The following is a 17,215-nucleotide window of genomic DNA, read 5'->3' on the forward strand; positions in this document are numbered from 1 at the left end:
TTATTTTATATATTTATTGCAAGACAAATCCTCTAGCAACTTGGTATTCCCACTTTCTTTTCTGAACATTCTTGTTGGTCCTTTAGAGGTTGCTTTCTGGCTTTTTTTCTTAACATAATTTACTTCTCTATTTAATAATTAAGCTTGATCCATGAAACCTACCTTCCTTGCTGTCTGACTACGGATTTCTCTGAAAAGCATTTTGTTTTGTCTTTTCAATGTTTAAGACCAACTTCCTTTGGATCAGCATTTTTGATTGGTTTGCAATTGGTGAACAAAGGATATATTCAAATACCTTGAACCAGGAAGACATCTGTAACTTCCTGATAGATCTATATCAGGAAGGGATGGTTAAGAAAGTACATTCCAAGCTCAGACAGTTGATTACTTTTATGGGTCATCTGCACAGTTTGAGGACTGAGTAAGATTCTTTCCCATCTCCACTGGGAAATGCATCATGTCAATCATGAGTACTCCTTCCCTCACCATGGCAGAGATTCAGGTTAGCTAGGTGATAACCCATTATTTTCACCAGCAACACGGTTAGCCATGGGCTCTCTTTATTCTCTAAATCGAATGAACTCCTTCAGAACCCTGGCATAAAAATGTTGATTTTACAGTGTGTCTTTTTTTGTGGGGAACCTCAGTGGCACCTGATTTATGTGTCAAGGAAAAGCATACAGTCAGCGTACCACAGATTCACACCATTCTTACCCTACTATCTGCAACACTCACTGCAGGGAAGATAGAAGAAGCTCAGCTATTTCTTAAACTCAGATCCTTTGCATATTATTATACTCATTGGTTTGACTTTCAGAATACGCGAACTCTAGTTTCTGTCCATTTCATCTAACTTTATAGTTGATTTGGGGACACAATTTATGAATATTCCCACTTGATGATGACTAGAAATCCTAGTTCAAATTACCGTATATACTCGAGTATAAGCCAAAACTCTCCCTCGATTTTACCCTAAAAACTGGGTAAACTTAGTGACTCGAGTATAAGCCAAGGTGGAAAATGCAGCAGCCACTGATAAATTTCAAAAATAAAAATATATATCCAAAACAATTACAATAATTGAGGAATCAGTAGGTTAAATGTTTTTGAATATTTATCGCTAAAGAAAAACTGTAAACTAGCAACAATAACTTTAAAACTTTAAAGTGCAGAAAACCTTAGCTTAACAGGTCATCAAGCTAAATCACAAAGGTTAAAATCCTTCAAAACTGGATTCCTCCTCCTCATCATCTGTGTGTCCAAACAGAGCTTCCGCTGTATCTGATGTGAGAGTATCAGCATGAACATTGTCATCATCACTGAGTTTGCATATAACATGATCACTGCTGTTGGTCTCATACAAAGTGCAGAAGATTGTGGATTAAATAGTTCAGTGGCATCCAGTTCAGTTCAGCCACCTACCTCTTCAGCTCAGCCGGGACTTGTGGACTGAGCTAAAGCACTGCCCCTTGCAGCAGATGGCAGAAGACCACTGGAGACTACTTGCATTTGATTGGGTTTGCACAACCAAAGCAAATAACCTATATGACCCGAGAATAAGCCAAGTTCGGGTCCCAAAAAATCTCAGTTTATACTCAAGTATATAGGTATTTCTTTGATTTTCATTTTTAGGAAACATAAGCATTCTGGTGACTGAATTTTATGAGGATTTCTAGGAAGCATATAAGACAATGTAGATACATATTACTAGGGTAGCACACTTCTAGGTCATTATGTTCAGTTGACCGATCCATCTCCTGCACAAGCATTTTGGATGAGGGGAAAGTGGGACCAGGAGTGAGTCCATGCTCTGCTGGTCAAGCTTGGTGCTCCCAACTGGTTGCTTACTACTGAATTTTGGCCATCTTTTTTCTCTAGAACTGTTCTAATATACTCACAGAAAAACTCCTCATCAATTTTATGGGTTTTTTTTTTTCTCTCTTATTTTTATTTCATTTTTGTTTCCCTTCTACTAAACAAATGAGTTTCTGGCTTTTCTCATCAGATAATGAAGATGTTGTGTGTTGTTACTACTAGTGAACATGTTAGGGGATAATATTTTAAGTAGATTTCCTATACAAACTTGACTTCCAAATTCATCTGAAAGATAGAGAATTCTTCCATGGCTATTCAGGCATCTCGGTCTCACATGTTTTGGCTCAAGGACATAGAAGTCCACTGATTTAACTTCTTTCCTATTATATGAAGTTTTTATTTAATTTATTAGGTGGGGTACACCCAACAAAGCTCAAGGGTTTTTCGTGGTTCTGGTTTTAGGCAACCATATGCGTTAGCAAGAGATTCAAATCCGGTTGGCAGCATGTAAGAGAAGAAACCTACCTCATGTAGTATCTCTCTGGCTCTTAGGTTCTTAGTTCAATTTATCCTCATAGGGTATAGGTATAAATTAAACTTCCTAAAATTTCCTGATTTTTGTTTCATTACCAGGCACTCTAATGTATGTGGCACAAAATAGGCCAGAATTCTTTGGGTATAAAAGCTCATTCCTGGTTCATGTACCAATTAATGCTGTTGCTCTTGTCCACTCTTCCTCAAAATTCCATATGGGAAGGATGTGCTTAGCTTGGGAATAGGAAAAAAAAAGGGTTTACAAAGGAAGAAGAACTATGGAGTAGAAGAAGAAAGAAGAGACCAAAAAAATAAGGTAAGAAAAGAAACACTCTCAAGGGTTCTGGGGTTGTGGTCTTTGTGGGGTTATTTAGTCAAAAAAATTAAGATTCTTGCCTTTCCATTCTGAAACCTTTCTTTTGAAAGCATTGTTTTCATCGTTCTCTGTCCTTTGGGATATTCTGGGTCCTCATAGAATCCAAATAGTCAAATCTTCATTAAGTTTAGACTTGGAGGAACAGTAGCAACACCACTGCGTTTTCCCATAACCATGAATAGAACCCGTTGTGAGTGGCTTATGCATGTTGAGTATAATAAGCACAGCCTGATGAAATGAGGAGGGGGAAGAATTCTTATGAGTAGAGGACTATATAATGTGAGGAATACTACCTGAATTGTGGACTATATAATCTAAGAAAAAATAGTTGAATAATACTTCCCATCTATGGAGCCTGCATAATAGTGAGATGGAGGGTATTCATCAGGAGTACCACTGCCTGAAAAGTGAATTAACTGCCTCTGCTTCAGTGTCATGGTGCCCTACAAAGCAGACCACTGGCCACCATTTTCAGTGCAGGACAATCATTTCTTATTTACAGCAAGTTATTGCAACAATTTCTTCCATTATTTCTAAGTATTGGTAACAGCAGAGTTGCCAAAAAAAAAAAAAAGTACAAGTGCATCCCAGGGCCCTGCAGGAACATGGGGAACTGCCATACCATGCATGCCCCCAGTTTCAGTACCAAGTAAATTAGACATATGCATATTTCTCAATAACACCCACTTTCACAAATACTACCTCACTCAAAAACCAAGAAATGGGTTGTCAATCATGCAGGATGACCCTTTGGGTTTAAGCAGCTCAAAGCAAGAAGTCAGAATCAAAGCAGATCATGCTTTCACTAAAATAACTTGATTTACCTTGGCCAACCTGGGTCAAGGGCTTATGCTTGGCTCTATGCTCAGAAATTACACCCCGAGGACCAGTACATGGTAGGAAGCATGCCATAAGTAGTGGAACAGTACAGTTAGGGTAGAGAAGGGTCCACTCTGACAATGATAGTTCGAAATGATCACTCTGGACAAGAACTGGGTGTTGAAAGGGGATAAAGTGATATGCATAGTACCCTTTCACTAGCAATAGTGCAAACAACAGTGTATAAAAGGAGGAAAGAGAGAGTGAGACACACAGAGACAGAGACAAAGACAGAGACAGAGAGAGAAGTAAAATGTATGCCCCAGAGGCAGACAAGGGAAAGAATGGCAGGAAAGTGGGGACATTGGTGGCAGAAAATAAATGTTCACTGGTGAAGGGTGGTGTACACTATATAACTGAACTAAACTCAATCATGAACATTTTGTAAGCACAGTGTTTAAATAAAGTAATTTAAAAAAAAAAAGGAAAAGAAAAAAGAAATTACTCCTAGCAGGCTCAGGGGGCCATATGGGAAGCCCAGGATCAAAGCCAAATCAACTGCATAAGGCAAATGCCATTCCTATTGTGCTATCACTCTAGCCCTCTTCTCAATCTTTTAGATAGGAGTTGGGTGGCATTGGGTACTGAACTTTGAACCCCATAGATCTTTAAGAATTTGCTGCAAACATTCACATTATCATCTTAGTCATCCAGCAAATCCTCTGCCCTGGCCCAAGAGGCCCAAGTTTGAAAATTGTCCTGTAGGTTCTGGACCCCATGCTGTTTTTTGGAGTCTAGTTTCTGAGGCTTCAACAGAGCTACACTTCTTGATTCCCTCTATGGTGGTTGAGCTCCCTGTTCTCTGCTAAATCATTTTCCAGTCACTGAGAGGTCTCTCAAGCATTCTTTTCATTGATTTTTTTCCCCAGCAAGTCAGAAAAGGGTGCTACAGAGGTAAAATGACCCCCAAGTCTCTCTTCAACTTTTCCTGATCCATTCTTATCCTTCCTGTCTTGAATGAGTGGAAATGATCTTTCCACTCCAAGCTGGACGGCACTGCTAGCGATCTCCATTCGAGAGAATTTTCTTTTATTCTTCTTTGTAAGGTCTCCTGCTTTCCTTCAGTTCTCTTCAAGCATAAATTCTGAATGGCTCATGACTTTCCTTAAATGGAGCCCATATTTCTTTAAGATGTGTCTTATCTGAACCATTTTTGATATATAGAAATCAGTGAGGCTAAACAATCCAGGCCATGGTAATAAAAGGTTGTTAATAAGAGGAAATAAGGAAGTCAGAGAGACAACTCTACATTCTCTTAGAGATGATTCAGTCCGACCTACTCAATTTACCTGCTGAAAGATGGAAGACTGGGGTGCGTCTATAGCTCCTGACCTAGCCCACTCGACCTCTCAACAGCATGATGTCCTTTAATTCTAAAAGGGCAGCTCAGTTGTCAGTCCCCTGATTCTGCCTGCTCACATCAGCTACATCTCTAGGTGGTCCAGAGGGCAAGATTCCTACTGCAGCAGCATCTCTTGCCCTGGCCACTGGAAGAGGAGACATCAGTGAGAATGGGCATCCAGACATTTCAGAAGATTCTGGTCTTACCAGATTTACAGTGGGTGTGATTCATGGTGCAAAGGTTTAAACTCAGGTCTCACCTATGCAAGATAAGCACTTCACTGCAGAGCCTTAGCCCAACCATATCCACACTGAATGTACCATATTTTTCATACCATAAGACACACTTTTCCCCAAAAAAGATGCTGCCTATGATGTGAATGTTGCATGGAGCTGAAGCCTAACTGTCGGGGAGGAGAGCATCTAAAAACAATGTGCGTCTTACTGTCAGGTTTGTCTTAAGATCAAAAATTGTAGTAATTCAAATGTGTGAAAAAATAGTATAACACGGCAGGAAGGCTGGGAAAAGTTGAATGGGCTGTTCAGCACGGAAGCAGGGAAGTCTCTTATCAGGGCGTCAGCGTATTGTCACAAGAATATGTTAGAATGGCAAGAACATGAGATCTGAGTTAATTCATAAATTGGAATTAAAAAAATTTGATTATCACCTCCTGACATCATAGACTCGAGCAGTTTCATCTCTCAAGCCACTCTCTGTAGGTCAAGAACTAATATAATGAATGTCCATTTTGCATAGGCCTCAGGGTCAGGCCCTGGGGGACCTATCCAGGCCAGCAAGTGAGAAAGGCCCCATTTCCTCCCTCTAGCACTTACTCTTGAATCTATTCATCTGCGTGTGCGCATTAAAGACATGAATAATAACCAACTTGCTGGGTTGAGAGAATCCAGCGTGATTGGGATTCAAAAAGCACTTTGCAAGCAGCAGCTCTTGCTGGTTCTTTAAGGGGCAGAGTCCAAGCCAGTCTGGAGCCCCTTGGGCAGCTTCCTACAGAACCACTGCCAGGTGGTTTACTGCTTCCCCAGCAACCTCACACAGAGCTTTGCAGAGACCACCTTGCGGAGCAGGGCCAGTTTCTCCCACAGCTGAGAAAGCTAAACTCAGCTCTCTGTTTCTGGCCGTGAGTACCACTTCCCAGACTTGCTGAGGTACCTTTTGTCCTTAAGCTCTAGAGCCAGACTCTGTAATTCAGTTGCAAATTTCTAGCTTTATGCTGCTGTTGCTGCTGCTGTTTTTTTTTTTCCTATGTCTGGTGCTGAGATGTTTATTTACTCTTTCGTGTGTGTGTGTGTGTGTGTGTGTGTGTGTGTGTGTGTGTGTGTGTGTGTGTGTTGGGATTTGGGGGGCTGTATCTCCAGTGATTCTCCGTACAAGGAATCATTAGACCAGTTTCCCCAGTCACCCCCTTTTCTAGAATAGTGTTCCAGAGTATGTCACTTTTCTCCAAACTTGGCCCTCACTAGAAAGTAGTTCCCCAATGCTGGGGATTGGGGAATCCCCAATCTGCTCCCACAATTTAGGCTGAAATTTCACAGTTGGCTCAAGAGTTGAACCTTTACCATGACTGAGCTGGGCTGTGTTCTTCATGGAGGAAGTATGGGGGAAAAATCCATAAAACTTCTCTCTCTTCTACCTTCTAGAAAGTGCAGTATTCCTTCTCATGTGGCTCTTCCTCTACTCTCCAGAGCATCAGCTAGAGGGCTGCCTTCTGGGGCAGTGCTCCCCTAACCTTTAGAACTGCCCCCTCAATTAGAACTCAAGATTAGTCTTTAGGGCCCATATTCTGCAGGAAACAAGCCCTCATTGGCTTACTGAAGGAATATATGATGCAGCAAAGAAGGAAAATCCCCAAACTGATCCAAACTGGCACATAATTGAATACTCTTGGGATCTCTGCCTATATAGGACCTTGGCCTCCACTTCCTATCTTCTCTGACTCCTATCCCAGTACCCCATCCTTTCATTCCCCAAAACCTGGATGATTCACTGGGACCACCTGGGCAACCTCAATGGCCCTACCTGGACAACCTTGAGTGAGTCATCTTCCAAATCCCAGGGGGATGATTAGGGCTTCTCTGCTCTGCCTCCAGCCTGTCCACCAACCCCACCCCACCTACCAGGCTTCTGGAATTTTCTAGGCTCCCTAATATCATAGTGCTCAGAAGCTCATTTCTTCACCTTTGTTGATATAGGGGCCCCTTTTTCTTCCATCAAGTGTCACATAAGTTTCTAGAGACATAAGTCCAACCTTGATGTGGTTGTTCCGAATTGTAGGCCTTTCAGAGGCCCTGGTCACACTAGAGGTGAAGGTGTGGTATTGCCCCCCAAACTGGGGGCATCTATATTTCACAGGTTCTGTCCTTGGGCATGACCAAACTGTGCAATGGAATTTCCCTAACACCAGTCCAATGACTGAGCACACAGAATCTTAGGGACAAGATCTTGAGACCTGGACCTTACAAGGTTTGGTTCAGGAAAGAAAGGCTTGCTGTTCACCAGGCAGGGGAAATCCTCTCTTCCACTGAGGGCTCCCCTGCCACGGCTGAGGTGAAGGCCCCTGAAGATAAGGTGAACCGTCCTTTAACCACCCCGGTGGCTCCTGAGAAGAGTCAGTCATCAGGGCAAGTTTGACCCTAAAGTGTGCATTCCAGCAGCCTGGTTGCTACCAGAACCTTACTAGAATGGAAGCACCACAAATCAGTTTGTTGAAAGGGTCTCTCAGGGTCAAGTATGGTGGCATTATTGCTTGGAGATGGAGATACATTTCCTTTTTTAGGGGGGTTTAACACCCTGCAATAACTCAGGGGTTACTCCTGGCTCTGTGCTCAGGGTATTCCATTCCTGGCAGTGTTTGGGGGACCTTATGAGATACCCAGGATCAAACCTGGGTCAACAAAGCAAACACCCTACCCATTGTTCTATGGCTCAGTCCCAGTAACGATTTTTGTTTATTTTTTTTTCTGGGGAATATATTTCTATGAGTGAAACCAGAGAACTCAATGTTCTCTCATGATGAGTTCCAGAAGAAGGACAGGGATGAAAAATGACAGATTGTGTGAGTGCTTTCTGCAAGATGAGGGGTATGCTCATCTGCAAGGTGGGTTCTTCAGTTCCTGAGAAATCCGAAGAAGCAAAGATTGAGTCAGACAGGACAGAAGAGTCACTCCTACTTCCTTACTTGCTGTTAGATTTATTCGTGAGCCTCTTTTGTACTGTGGTTTTTCACAGGTACCATCACACATAGGTCAAGGGTAAGCCAAGTATGGGGATAGGGGTACCCTAGGTTTATCTAGCTTTATGAGGTGCAGGAACCCTGCTCCTGCGCCCCCATCTCCCTTCCAGTGTAGCTCTGGCTTTTTTGGTGGTGATTGTGGAAGAAAATTATTGACTCCCCTCCCGCCACACCACACACACACACACACACACACACAGCTAAAATAATTGAATAGAATATAGCCTCACATAAGAGGTGAGACTTCCTTGTATCACAAAATAACAGCATGTTTTATCTCACAGAACAATGCATGTTTATGGATTCAAATTTGAAGAATACCAAAAGCACAGAGAAAAAAAAATAAAAATCACTGATAGTCCAGTCATCCAGAAATAACTTCTGCTGCTATATTGGCATATTTTCCTTAGACTATTTTCTCCTTCTGCACAACCATATTCGTTTATCTCATTTACCAAAAACAAATTCTATTCGGGACACATGGTTGAAACCTGTTTTTGTTTTGAATCCAATAATAGTCTACCCTTCATAAAAATAAAAAAAAGGTGACATACTATTCCACTATTTAGGTATTCTTTGATAGATAGGATATGTCCTTATTGTTTGAGAATAAAAATTATTTCTGGCTTTTCATGTTCATAAAGAAACTCATTAATTTTTTTTTTTTGGTTTTTGGGGTCACACCTTGACAGTGCTCAGGGGTTATTCCTGGCTCAATGCTCAGAAATTGCTCCTGGCAGACTCAGGGGCCATATGAAATGCTGGGATTCAAACCACCATTCTTCTGTATGCAAAGGCATTTAAATGCCTTACCTCTATGCTATTTCTCCGGCCCCTAAATATTTATTTTTATCAACTAATATTTTCAATCAGCCTAGTAGGAAACATCAGGGTGCTGCCCTGTACTTTAGATCTGTCACACAAAGTGGAAACAAGAATTTCTACAGGAAAAACAAAAGTATCCTTTCATCCTTCAACCCTGGTTGATTCATTCAACCAGACCAAAAGTAATTCATTTGCTCTTTAAACCATGTGAGTTCTGAGATAAGTGACCAAAAGGTCTTTGAAATGGGAGACTCCAAATGGCCACAAAGCAGGCCAGTGTGCTGTTTGTGAGGGCTAGTGTCAGGTATTGTATGTCTGGAGGGAATAGTACTCAGGCGAGGCTCCAGATGGCCCTCGGAAAAAGGGACAGAGACCTCAGCGACTCTGGGTGATCCTGAGGCCAGAGGAGAGGTATGATGCACCAGGAAATCTATTTCTGTTTCAGGAGAGCTGTCTTGGAGAGGTCTTCAAGTGTGCCTCATCTACAACGTGCATTTTACTAATAATATTATATAGCAAGTGTCTTTGATGGTGACACAGAGGAAGGTCCACACTCAGAGCTAGTTCATTGATGGGGCACACACACACACACACACACACACACACACACACACACACACATACATCTCTAAAACAGAATTTCATAGTGAAGGCCATAGAAGGTACTTCTAGGAATTGAAATTAATAAACACTTGGCATGAAGGATTCCAAATAGGGACATTCCATATTCAAATAGGTGAAAAGAGAGGAGCTCTACCTGAAGTGTGTGTGTGTGTGTGTGTGTGTGTGTGTGTGTGTCCATGCACACACATGCACAATAATGAACATTAGATAGTCCAACCTTCCATTTGGGACTAAGATCTAACAATTATAAAATGTTCTATTTAACAAATACCTTGTTTCTATATACAGAACCAGGATGTAGGAGGTCAATAAGGGACCAGCCAGAAATTACATCCATATAAAAATACTTCCAGCATCCACAGTGATTAAATAAACCCTTGTCCTGACCCTTCAGGAAGGTTCAGCAAGTTTCCCTTCCTATGAGACAAAGCCCAGATGATGATTTACTACAACTCAGCAGAACACTTATCAGTAGGCCACAGACTAAGGGCAAAGGGAGAAACACATGCCAGTGTTATTACTTATCATCAGCTTGTCATAGTTACACATTAGGTCTGACTCCAGGACTCAGTCATGTAGACACTACGACATACATACACACAAACACACACTCTCTCTCTCTCTCTCTCTCTCTCTCTCTCTCTCTCTCTCTCTCTCTCTCTCTCTCTCTCTCAAGAAAAAGGATGTTAACCCCAACAAAGCACAAGACTAAGTCTTTAGCTCTGGGACTGGGACTGGAGTGAAGGCCACTTGCTCTTTACAAGCAAACTTTCTCCCAATTAATGTTTTATACCTATACATCAGTGAATTGTCTCACAAGCCTGCTTGTCACTGCAAACAAGCACATGAGATTGTCCTTCCACTTACATTCCCCTTGGATTCCAGCTTTCCCATATTTCCTCTTCCAGTTTCCATGTGTATCTAAAAACAGAGGTCTTTACTGTGAGCCTGAGAGATAGTACAGCAGGTAGGTCACTTGCCTTGCATATGGCTTACCCAGGTTCAATTCTTGGTATCCCATATGGTTTCCCAAATCTTCCAAGACTGATTCCTGAATGTAGATCCTGGAGTACATCTGAGTACTATCAGATGGGGCCTCAAAAAGACCAATCAATCAATCAATCAATCAATAAAATGAAAATTCTTTACAATTCTAGGAGCAGTTGTAGACTCTCCTGGAGACAAGGCAACCATCAGGGCAAAAACTAGCCCCTTAGGCTTGTCAACCCCAAACCTAAAACCTGGATTCTCTCCTTTCAGCTCTACTGAGTGTGAGAATGAACAGGTGCTCCAGAACACAGCTCCACATCAAGTGCCTGATGACCCTTGATCTGGAAGTGTTCTGAATTCTCTCTCATTGACAGCCTGTCCTCATGGTCCCAATCCGTCTATGGAACTGTCACTACAGAAAGAGTTATGAACCACAGACATGTACCTATCAAAGACAAAAAAGGACAATTTAGGAGAGTTCCATTCAATTGGTCAGAAAGTCCAAGGGCAGAGGGGTAGTTGTGAAAAGTGTCTGGGCAATGAATAATGGTGGTCATATGCCCTATTGAATGAAAGTTTTTGTGTCCTGAGAATAGATACTAAAAAGTATAGTTGGTCAGTTGTAGGGCTATGTTCTTCTCTGAGAAATATTTAAATTGCTTTCCATAGTGGTTGAATCAGACAACATTTCCACCAGCAGAGGGTGAGAGTTCCTACATGGCCTCCAACACAAGTGGTTTCCACTCTTTGATAAGTTCCATCTCTGGTGAAAGATGAACTGAAGAGGAAATGACACTTATTCCCAGCAACACCCCCAAAGACTTGTGGGTCAGAGCATGAGACTATGAAGCCAACATGGACAGCCAGATGCAGCCATCAGAGAAACATCTTCCAAGCTGTGCCTGTAGCTCCAAAGGAGATATAGTTCCAGCTCCCCTTGGTGGAATTCTGTGCAAGTGAGAGGAATATTTTACAGCAGATCATGAACCTCTAAGAAGAGGAAAAGCACCGAAGGAAAAGAAGTACGAGAGTTATAAGGTCAGTCTAGCTCCTCTGACCCTGTCTAGCCTAACTTCAGGAAGAATGGACAAACCCAAAGTTCAAAAGTTTAGGAAGATGCACAGGAGCACAGGTGAGACACAGGCAGCACTAATACCTGCCTACCTGGGGGACTTTATTCAGAAGCAAGATCTTGGCAGACAGGGAAGGATCTTGAGAGATCATGTGGCATTAAAAGTGACTCTAAATCCAAGGACACAGGTCTCTTTGACAGAGACAGATTGGAGATAAAGAGATCACAGAGAAAATTTATGTGAAAGCTGTGGCAGAGGATGGATCCACAAAGCTTCTAAACCAAATTATGAGAGATGCCCTGAAACCACCAGAAACTAAGAGTCACGGAAGAGGTCTCTGCAAAGCTTCTAGAAGGTTCTGTCCTGCCTGCGAACACCATGATCTGAAATTTTTGCCTTTCAGCATTAGAATAAAATCTAATTCTATGTTATTGAAGTCATGTTAATTTATAACAGCAGCCCCAGGAAACGAACACCCAAGGGTATCTAGAAGCAGGATGAAAGGATGGACCCATCATTTGGAGCAACACTCAGCCTTTCAGAACACCAGGGTTCCCCCTCTTCTCAAAAGAGAGCCACACTGATAGTAGAAGCTCAGTATCATATTTTTCAGGCTCTACCCAAAACTTACCAAAATCTTGACAACCGGTGCCCTGGCGAGAACTGAAGAACATCAGGGCTGACAGCTGAGCTCACGTCAGACTTGTCTGCACACCTGAGTGAAGTGCTAAGAAGAGGCTTGGGGAGAGGCTAATAATCTGTTCTCTACTTCAAAGTTACACTTCATGCTAGAACTGTAAGACAAGATCAAAGTCTGATCTTACCAGGGAAGAAAAATATGTTGCCTTGACTGCATTCCGAAACACCACAAGTAGTAGATCTCTACGATGGTCCTGGCCCTTCTGAAAAAGTCATAGAATGTCTCAACCTGATGATGCCTCTGGATTTCATAACTTTATAAGACTGTGCTCCATTGAGTTGATCACTTTTTATTATCTTGCTGCTCTGAGTTGTATCTCTTTTATTATTCTCATTGACAGGGGCTGTAAATTAGAATTAATCTGAGTTTATATTCTTATAGTTCATTATCTGTGGCGGGTATTATCTCGTTGCCTTTTTCAGGCCCTTCTATTTTCCCCTGTGATGGTATCTAAATACCATCCAACCAATAGATGTTGAGCCAAAAAAAAATTCTAATGATGACACTAACCTAGAAAGTTCAGATTTTTCTTCCATCCTCTACCACCAGCATCATTACCATCAACAGTCACAGAAAGTGAGATGCCAAAGAGCAGGTGAGCACTGGAATGTGTTACCTCTCCCCAAAGCCAAATGCTGGTCCACAGATGAGAGGAGTCTGTGGTTGGTAATTAAGGCCTACAGGAGGAGTGAAAGAGAGACTCAGCAGGAAGACACAGCAGAGAGAAAGATAAGAGACCCAGACACAGAGGGGACCACTCATTCTAGCACTCCCTGGGGTGAGGGTGTAGGATATGGGAGGCAGGATGGGAATGGAAGGTGGAGGGAGGACAATTCGGTGATGGGAATTCCCCTGATTCAATGTTAATATGTACCTGGAATATTACTGTGAATGATATGTAAGCCACTATGATTAAAATAAAAATTAAATAAAAAAAAAGATACATGGATGCAGAGGAGCAGGAAAGAGATTGTTTAGCTTAGAAGCCATGTAAGATATGCACATGGCGGTTAGGGCTTTATAATAAAACTGGATGTCTCCTGACTTTGATTGCTGTGGGTCATTTCCTCGCTGTTACTCTGATACCTACAGACCCACCAAAACATAGGGACTGCAGGTGCTGGGTTGAGCCATAAAAAGACCCCACCATCAATCCATCTCTTCCATGCACTGCCAGAACTTTATAATTAATAATTAATACAGCATATTGGGCCCAGACATGGACTTGAACTCTGGACCCCTAGAAGACCTTGATGATGGTGAGATTCCTGGTCTTGTGGTTAATTTTGGCTCTAGTAAGCTGGAGTGAGTCCAGAAGGTTGAACCACGTGGCGCCTTAATCTAAAATGGTGGAGGACCCATATCTGCTAGCAGAAAATAATTTAATACAACAGAATGAGCTATATAATCCTAAGAAGGCTTTGTTTTTCCCCACCTGAAGAATGGACACATCTCTTGGTCACTTCACCTTCATCTTGTTTAAAAGGCAAGGACATTAAGATACATCAGCCTGCTTCAGGAAGAGAACCAGGAGTTAACATGTGTTAACTCACACATAGCAATGAAACCTCTCCCTCACTGGGCATTGTCAATGACATAGAAAAGTGTCCCTGGGGCCGGAGAGATAGCATGGAGGTAAGATGTTTGCCTTTCATGCAGAAGGTCATCGGTTCGAATCCTGCAGTCCCATATGGTCCCCCGTGCCTGCCAGGAGCAATTTCTGAGCATGGAGCCCAGGAGTAACCCCACCCCCCCATGAGCACTGCCGGGTGTTGACCCAAAAACCACAAAAAGAAAGAAAGAAAGAAAGAAAGAAAGAAAGAAGAAAGAAAGAAAGAAAGAAGAAAGAAAGAAAAGAAGAAAAAAGAAAAAAGAAAGAAAGAAAGAAAGAAGAAGAAAGAGAGAGAGAAAGAAGAAAGAAAGAAAGAAAGAAAGAAAAAGAGAGAGAGAGAGAGAAAGAAAGAAAGAAAGAAAAGAAAGAAGAAAGAAAGAAGAAAGAAAGAAAGAAAGAAGAAAGAAGAAAAGAAGAAAGAGAAAGAAAGAAAGAAAGAAAGAAAGAAAGAAGAAAGAAAGAAAAAGAAAGAAAAGAGAAAAGAAAGAAAGAAAGAAAGAAAGAAAGTGTCCCTGTGAGGATTTGGAGATGGGGCTTTGGTTTCTATATGTTCTCAATTTGGACCCAAGGCAAAAATAACACAAGTTTCTGACTAGTGATATCCCTCTTAGTGACTGCATGTGTATGCTGTCAGACTCAATGACTAAAGCAGTATTTCTCAAATAAGGACCATATGTCTCCTAAAGGCCTGCCAGGATATTCTCAGGAGATAACAGGTACAAATTTTATCAAAGAGGTGAGGCCAGAGCAATAGCACAGCAGCAATGTGGTTGCCTTGCACATGGCCAAGCCAGGACAGACCTAAGTTTGTTCTTCAGCATCCCATATGGTTCCCCAAGCCTGCCAGGAGTGATTTCTGAATGCAAAGCCAGCAGTAAATCCTGAGCACTGCTGGGTGTGACCCATAAACAAAACAAAACAAAACAAAATTTACCAAAGGGTAGGGTACAGCATGGGATTAACTGGTCAAGTAGTAAGACAGGGAGGAGGGCACAAGAGGGTAAAAGATAAGGAGGTCACAATTGGCAAAAAAAAGAAAGAATGAGAAACAATGCACTAAAATATCCATCCTGGCTTTTGCTGAAGTCATTCCACTGATTCTGAATGGGATGCTAGCACAGAGGAAGGGCACCACCTCTTTTCCTAAAGGCATTAGCAACATTAAGCTATGAGTAGATATTTCAATCTTGACCAATCATCATGCAAAGAAAGGTCCTGACTAGAACATGTGTTGGCCCTTGGAACTCTATTTTAGACAACTTTAGAAGTGTTGACTGACTCCCTTTTCAGGAACTCTGAGACCTGAAAATCTTTCTTCATATTTCTTGTTCATTCTTCTGCTTCCCCCAGTTCTCCCTCAGTGTAGCTGAGGGTAGCTGCCAGTGATCTTACTAAAGGAAGAGGAACAGAAACAACTCAGAGGAGTCCCTTGTTTGATGAGCACTGCTTTACAAATTGCTCAAACATATTAAAAACATTTATATTTAAAGTTCTAAAATATGACTCCACAGTTTATGCATTCAATCCTCTCTCTTGACATCATAAAATTGTGATCAGAACTCAATCATTATCAAATCAAAAATAAAATACCCTGGATACACATTAGGAAAGGCTGCAGTGAAAAAAGCTGAATTTTACCAACCAGATGGATATTGGGGGGCAAAATCTGACAAGAGAAGGCACTGGGAGAACATGACTGTGAGGAAGTACCCTAAAATGCTATGGGTAAGAGTAGAAGTTAACATCATTCTCTGGAAAATAAATTGGTATCTCCCATGATATCAAAGCTGTTGCAGCCCCATAACCCAGCAATTCTATTCCTAATTCCAGGTTCAAGAGACATATATAAAAAGGCTTATTATAGTCTTGTTGCTAATCACAAAAACCTGGAAGCCACCCAAATGTCGGATGATGGTAGAAAATAAACTGTGGTATTTGCATAGAATGAATTCAACACCCAAATGAACCATAAGAGCTTACATCAAAATGGACAAATCACAAAACCACTGTATTATCCTGTTTATGTGTAAGGTTACAAGCTAATCAATATGTTGGTTTTGGATATGTTCCTAAGGGGTAAGGCCATAAAGAAAGGCAGATAAATGATTAATGCAAAGTGTGAATGGTGGGTGACCTCCTGGGGAAAGAGCGTTTGGACATAAGCAATAAAGCAACCCAGTTGTGGCAAGATTCAGAGTTCCACACCGGCAGTTAGCACCTCAGTGGGGACATGAAGGGTGTGCTCAAATCCAACAGAGGTGGCATACTAACCTCCTGTATATATTTACTTTAGAACACATTCACAACTGTTTTTAGGTTCCATCTCAGATAGACCTAAATCAGACTTTTATTATCTATTTATTTTAATTTTAGTGGGCCTAGCAACTAATTTTATAGATTTTCCAGAAAATTCAAATGCACTCTTGGGCACACAATGTCCCCCCAAAAACCTACCTGTTACCTCCCAAAAAACACACAGAACACACATTAACCATGCAGCCAAGTTAAAATAGAAATCAAGTTCAAATAATTTTTAAGAAAGAAGGGGCCAGATTGGAAAAAACATAAAAATGAAAGGTATTTTGTGCTTTAATGGTCATGGCTGACACTCACATCTTGAAGTATCCATCATTTCTGTATGACTCTGGCTTTCACTAGAGCCTAACCCAGTCCTATCTTTCTCAACCTTGTAGCAAAAAAACCCGAGACCATCAGCCCCAAAACCAAGCCTTTTACAGATAATTATTCTTTGATTTGTGAGCAAAGCTCAGTCATGTTCAGACTATAAATAATCTGTCATGCCAAAACGCACGGACATCCTAACTGCTTCTAGAAGCTGGGAATTCTAACAGGAAGAATCCCAAGGGTTGGCTGAAGGGAATTCTGAATGGGCAGTGCAATGCAGTGTGCATGCCACTGAAACACCGATGAAACCAAGACATCAAATACAATACTCTGAGTTCACACTAGGAGATGCTGCAGTGAGAAACGAACTACATTTTTATTCCAACAAAAAAGTATGAGTGGTGAGGAGAGCAAAGACTGAAGGTCCTTCTTGCTGCACACAATCAAGCTGTGAGACTTATAGCAATTCTCTGCCCCTGTCCGAGCATCTCAGTTTTCATACCAATCTGGAATTCAAAGAAATAGGTTGGAGGGAATCCTTAACAATATGAAAGCACAGTTGGGTCAGAA

General features: G+C 41.6%; 1 protein-coding gene across 1 annotated transcript in view; it reads right to left on the bottom strand.

The window, feature by feature from the left end:
* Positions 1-17,215, bottom strand: part of ALK (ALK receptor tyrosine kinase) — a 713,821-nt gene that overhangs the window by 459,567 nt on the left and 237,039 nt on the right. The window lies entirely within an intron of this gene.

Source organism: Suncus etruscus, chromosome 12, assembly GCF_024139225.1.
Source record: "Suncus etruscus isolate mSunEtr1 chromosome 12, mSunEtr1.pri.cur, whole genome shotgun sequence".
Lineage (NCBI taxonomy): Eukaryota > Metazoa > Chordata > Mammalia > Eulipotyphla > Soricidae > Suncus > Suncus etruscus.